The sequence below is a fragment of the Phoca vitulina genome, unplaced genomic scaffold (assembly GCF_004348235.1).
Source record: "Phoca vitulina isolate PV1807 unplaced genomic scaffold, GSC_HSeal_1.0 scaffold74, whole genome shotgun sequence".
NCBI lineage: Eukaryota > Metazoa > Chordata > Mammalia > Carnivora > Phocidae > Phoca > Phoca vitulina.
The window spans coordinates 1,812,951-1,818,868 of record NW_022589777.1 but is presented as its reverse complement, the minus strand read 5'-3'; the positions used below and the strand labels follow the sequence as shown (position 1 = coordinate 1,818,868).

The following is a 5,918-nucleotide window of genomic DNA, read 5'->3' as shown; positions in this document are numbered from 1 at the left end:
AAAAGAACAAAGAATCCAATCAAGAAATGGGCAGAAGACATGAACAGACATTTTTCCAAAGAAGACATCCAAATGGCCAACAGACACATGAAAAAGTGTTCAATATCGCTCGGCATCAGGGAAATCCAAATCAAAACCTCAATGAGATACCACCTCACACCAGTCAGAATGGCTAAAATTAACAAGTCAGGAAATGACAGATGTTGGCGGGGATGCGGAGAAAGGGAACTCTCCTACACTGTTGGTGGGAATGCAAGCTGGTGCAGCCACTCTGGAAAACAGTATGGAGGTTCCTCAAAAAGTTGAAAATAGAGCTACCATATGATCCAGCAATTGCACTCCTGGGTATTTACCCCAAAGATACAAAAGTAGGGACCCGAAAGGGTACATGCACCCCGATGTTTATAGCAGCAATGTCCACAATAGCCAAACTGTGGAAAAAGCCAAGATGTCCATCAACAGATGAATGGATAAGGAAGATGTGGTATATATATACAATGGAATATTATGCAGCCATCAAAAGGAATAAGATCTTGCCATTTGCAATGACGTGGATGGAACTGGAGGGTATTATGCTGAGCGAAATAAGTCAAACAGAGAAAGACATGTATCATATGACCTCACTGATATGAGGAATTCTTTATCTCAGGAAACAAACTGAGGGTTGCTGGAGTGGGGGGTGGGGTGGGAGGGATGGGGTGACTGGGTGATGGACACTGGGGAGGGTATGTGTTCTGGTAAGCGCTGTGAATTGTGCAAGACTGTTGAATCTCAGATCTGTACCTCTGAAACAAATAATGCAATAGATGTTAAGAAAGAAAAAAAGAAGTCTAAGGCTACCATTTTTAACACACTGGTCTATAATTGCTTTTCTAACTTGATGGCTTGCTCCTTCTGTAGACAATATTCCTTGACTCCTTTGCCTATTCTTGGTTCAAGAAGCCTTTCAAGATCGATGCTATCTTTCCTCCTAACCCATAAAGCCTGTCTTCATCAAGCTCATTTTTTTTTTCCATGCCTATGCCTTCAGAGTTTGAACCATAGACCCAAGGTTAGTTTTTGGGGTGAGGAGCTCCTTGCTGGACACTTTGCATCTGCATGCTTCTGATGGAAGTCTAGGAGTGTGAAAAGGACCCCTTGGTCTTAGGATTGTGCTCTAGTAGTTTCAAAAAGCAATGGAATATTTTCTCAAAAAAATGAAGAATTTAAATGCTGGAAGAATTGACTCAACATTATTATATATTTGGGCCAGGACAATTTCTTTCTACAAAAGAGTCTATAATCGTTTGAAATATGTTTCACTAGTCTTTCTTTTGAAGGGTAACTTGACTCTCAAAGGTGACTAGAAGCGTTCTGATCACTGAATGCATTGATCTTTTTTAGTTCTCATCTTTATCTCTCAGTAGCAACTGGCTCAGCCAGCATCTGCAGGGATGATCATGGGCTTTGGAAAAAAAAATACTGAGTTGATTCTTTTTTTTTTTTTTAAGATTTTATTTATTTATTTGACAGAGAGAGAGAGACAGTGAGAGAGGGAACACAAGTGGGGGGAGTGGGAGAGGGAGAAGCAGGCTTCCCGCTGAGCAGGTAGCAACGACTGAGCCACCCAGGCGCCCCCTGAGTTTATTCTTATTTAAGGTACTTGCAAACTGTGTATACTTGGTCATGTTACTAAACTCTCTGAGACTTATTTTCTAGTGAAAAAAAGGTAATAATAACTATCTTGTCATATGTGTTGAGAATTAAATGTATGTTAGATATATTACCCAAGACAGGATTGTGCAGGGTAACAACATCTCTCAATCCACTTTGATCTGTTAATAAGTTAAACACCATACTTTACTCTTATTCAAATATCTGTTATACTGTTGTGACCATTATAGTGGCTCATACACACAGTAAGTAAAAGAGATTTGTTTTTCTTTTATAAAATTCTCTTATAATCTGGATTCATCCATTAAGGCTGGCTGCTCAAGAATTAGTTAATAAACTCAACATTTGTAGAGCACAAACTGGATATTAATGAAGCTCTTTCTCCTTTGGGAAAAGTATAGTTTTAATTTTAATACAGGGGAAACTTTGCTGATATGGTTATGTTGGGCACTATGTGGAACCTTTAAGATGAAATGCAACTCAATCTAGTAAGAAAGCACAGTCCTTTAAAAGTACCTCTTAGATAAATTGTGTCCACCTAAATTGCTAAACCAGAAACATTTGCTAAGTATAGTTCCAAGTGTTATTGCATAATCTGTTTTCTTAGTTCTAACGGATGTTAGTTTCTTTCCATGGTTACTCTCCTAATACCAATCCCTAATTCAACTCTTTAAGGCTTTGGTTTATATTTCCTGAATATATATTATTCCTTATTGTCACAGAAACCATATTTGGTCTTCAGCTACTGACACTATGTGGTCACTAAATGCTTGATGTCATTCAGAATTTGTATGCTTCAATCCAACATTAACTACTTAGGCTTTATTTTGAGCTTCTTCAGGACTACGAGTGAGTTATATGGTCTAAGTTTGGTCATATACACATTCATTCAAATCCACAAGTATTTATTGCCTAATATTGTTCAGATAGTGTCCTAGTCACTGGAGAATAAGTTCAGAGACTAGAAAATATGAAGAATATATTCATGTAGAATACAAGAAAAGTAAGGAAAGAAAGGGCAGCACTTCATTACCTGAGATGTTGAAGGGTTCATTTCTGGAAGATGAGTTGGAATATCCTGATAAATATGTGAGAAGAGTGGTCTCAAATGTCCAGAAACAAATGAGTGAATGAAGCATTCTGATGAAGGGAAAGCTTGTAAAAAATAAGGCTGGAACCATAAAGAGGGACGAAATAAAATCTTGATATGAAAGACAATGTGAATCCTTTCAACATTAAAATTAATGTTTCCTTAGAAGAAATGTTAGAAATCATGCAAAATTGGATAAAGATGCATGCAGTTTTGTATTTAAAAGTACCTCTTAGATAAATTGTAGGACTTTTATCACAACCTTTCTGAAAATGAGCATTGCTATCTGACATATACATTGACTGACTAGCTTTGTTGTCATCTACAAAAAAACTTTCCTCTCCCTGGCAAAAAGAACCATACAAACTTTATGCATCTTACCTAGTGCATATATTTATTTAATATATTTAATATGCCACTGGATTGTGGGACACTTGGGTGGCTCAGTCAGTTGAGTGTCTAACTGTTGGTTTTGGCTCAGGTCATGATCTCAGGTAGTGAGATCAAGCCCCACCTCCGGCTCCAGGCTCAGCACTGAGTCTGCTTGAGATTTTTTCCCTCTCCCTCCTCCTCTGCCCTTTCCCTGACTTGCACACACATGTGCACACACTCTCTCTCTCCCTCTCTCTCTTAAATAAATAAATAAATAAATAAATAAAATCTTTTAAAGAAAATATGCCACTGAATTGTAATAGTCTCTGCCCTGTTTTATGGTATGAATATCTCCTGAGTAATCACTTTTAACTCTATAGTTCCAACTCTCATCTGTGTGTTAATGACTCTCAAAACTAGAACTTGACATGACTCCTCTTTCTCTATGCCTGCTAGATATGACTGCTTAGATATTCCATAAAGTCTTTATGATCCACATGATTAAAACTGAACTAATGGAATGTCTTCTGGAAATACGTTACAAATATTTTATTTTATTTTATTTTATTTTATTTTATTTTATTTATTTATTTATTTATTTTTTTACGGTGAAGTAAAGAAAAGAGTGGAATTTAATCTTTATTTACAGGACACTGCAAGAGAGGAGATTCCACATAGAAATAAGAAACCCACTGAGAGGAGGAGCTTCATATAGGTTGTACAGTTTGGAACTGGTCAAGTAGAGTTTCATTGTAAAAAGTGCTACAATAACAAAACACATTTAAAAAGAGTTCTTAGTAGAGAAACAGTAAGACAAACTTCTACCAAACAGAGTACACAACAAACAACTTTCTGCCTCAGCTGTACAATCTAAAAGTTAAAAGTCCCGGGAGTGCCATCCTGAACTTGGAACGTATAGCCTTCAGAGGTAGTTTCTGGCACAACATTCTGATCTTCCTCTTCCTCTACAGAGAAATACTTCTCAATCAAGTTTAATGAAGCTTTGTACACAGACTCATTTTCATGGTTTTGTAGAGCTTCAATTTTGTCCAAACCTCCACATTCTTCAATCATTATACTAAGTTTCTCAGTTTCACCTAGTTTCTCAGCAGCCTGAAAGATGTTTGAAATGGCATCCATAAAACCAGAATAATTTTGGTGTCTTTTGCAGTTAAGAGGTTCATCAATGGTTCTATTATGCCACAATGAACGAGGTATACAATCTGTTCAACTGTCCCACCACTTGTATAGTTGGTCACAGCCCAGACAGCTTCCTTTTGTGTCTTAAAGTCTGCCTTAGAGAGAACACCAACGAGGAATGGGACTAATCCATGATTCACAACTTGCTGTATCTGGTCCTGGCGACCAGCTGTGATGTTTGACATTGTCCACGTAGCTTCCTTCTGAATATTAGTTTTGGGGTTCATTAGGAGGCTGGGAAAAACAGCAAGTGCTCCTGCATCTCTTACAACCTGAGTCTGTTCATCTGTCCCAGTGACAATATTTCCTATGGCTCTTAGTGCAGGAGTCACAATGGGCAATTCAGTAGCTCCTAGAAGCTTCACAAGCTGGGGCACAACTCCTGTTTTCACAACCATTTCAATCCGTTCATTTGGACCATCAGTAAGGTAGGAAATGGCCCAGCAGGTATCTGCCAAAACTTCTGGATCATCATGATGCAGGAGACGAACTAAAGTAGGAAGAATCTGCTCAACAGCATCTAATGGGGGTGCAGGATTCTTGTTGCGACAAAGGTTTGAAAGTGTCCAAGTAAGGTTACGTAAGTAACCACATGCTAAAGATGACATATCAGGAACCGCAAGGAGAGCCAGTAGTGGGTCAACTGCACCATACTTAATAACCAAGTCTCGAAAAACTGAACCATCACCTGCAATGTTTCCTAGAGCCCATACAGCTTGTTCACTGATGTGGGCATGGGAAGATGCCAACAGAGAAATGAATGCTGGGATAGCACCTCCATCTACCACAGCCTTGGTCTGTTCTGACGTCCCAGAAGCAATGTTAGTGAGAGCCCAAGCAGATTCAAATTGAATGGGACTACAATCAGTTCTGCCCAAGAAGGACACAAACTTTGGAATCAAACCAGCCCGGATTATGTTGTCTATGGGGGGCTGTTTTTCCCTAGAAAGCAGTTTCCTAGCAGCTTGAGTAGCCTGGAGCTGGCTTTCCAAATTGTTGCTATTTATGCCTTCGACAATGTCATCAACAGACCAATTTACAGTGCCCTGGTTGTTGCGGTTTTCCTGTAGTGGAGAGGTAGCATCATCAGGAAACGAGCTTACGTTTCTCCTTTTCAGCATCTGGTCATCCTTCTTAGCTTTCCTCAGCTCCACATTAACTTCTATTCGGCGCCGCCTCATTTCTGTACTGTCTTTCCCCTTGTTCTTGAATCTGTTAAGGCGGGCAGCTGGTGAATTAGCATTCTCGTTGGTGGACATGGTTATGAGACAAAGGGAGAAAGCTACACGGCCGGCTCAGGCTTCCACAGGAGGCGGTCTGGGGCGCGCAGGCTGCAGGTCAGCTGCCCTCAAAACGTCCACCACGGATCACCCCAAAGACGGTGTGGCTCCGATGTTACAAATATTTTAAAGATATCTCCTAATTTAGTTTAATTTGATCCTAGGTAAATGACAAAAAAGCATCCTCTAAAATCATTTCTGTGTCTTCAAGAAAATGAGAAAAAACCCAAGTGTTCACTCCAAAAGGAATCTTAATAAAATTAGAGCATTGAGTAATATATGATATAATCATAGTAAGAATTGCAATCATTGACCTGATCTAC

The 5,918-nt window shown here is 39.1% G+C and overlaps 1 pseudogene; it reads right to left on the bottom strand.

Moving 5' to 3' along the window:
- Positions 1–3,889: 3,889 nt before the first annotated feature.
- Positions 3,890–5,621, bottom strand: LOC116625194 (annotated as a pseudogene).
- Positions 5,622–5,918: the final 297 nt, after the last annotated feature.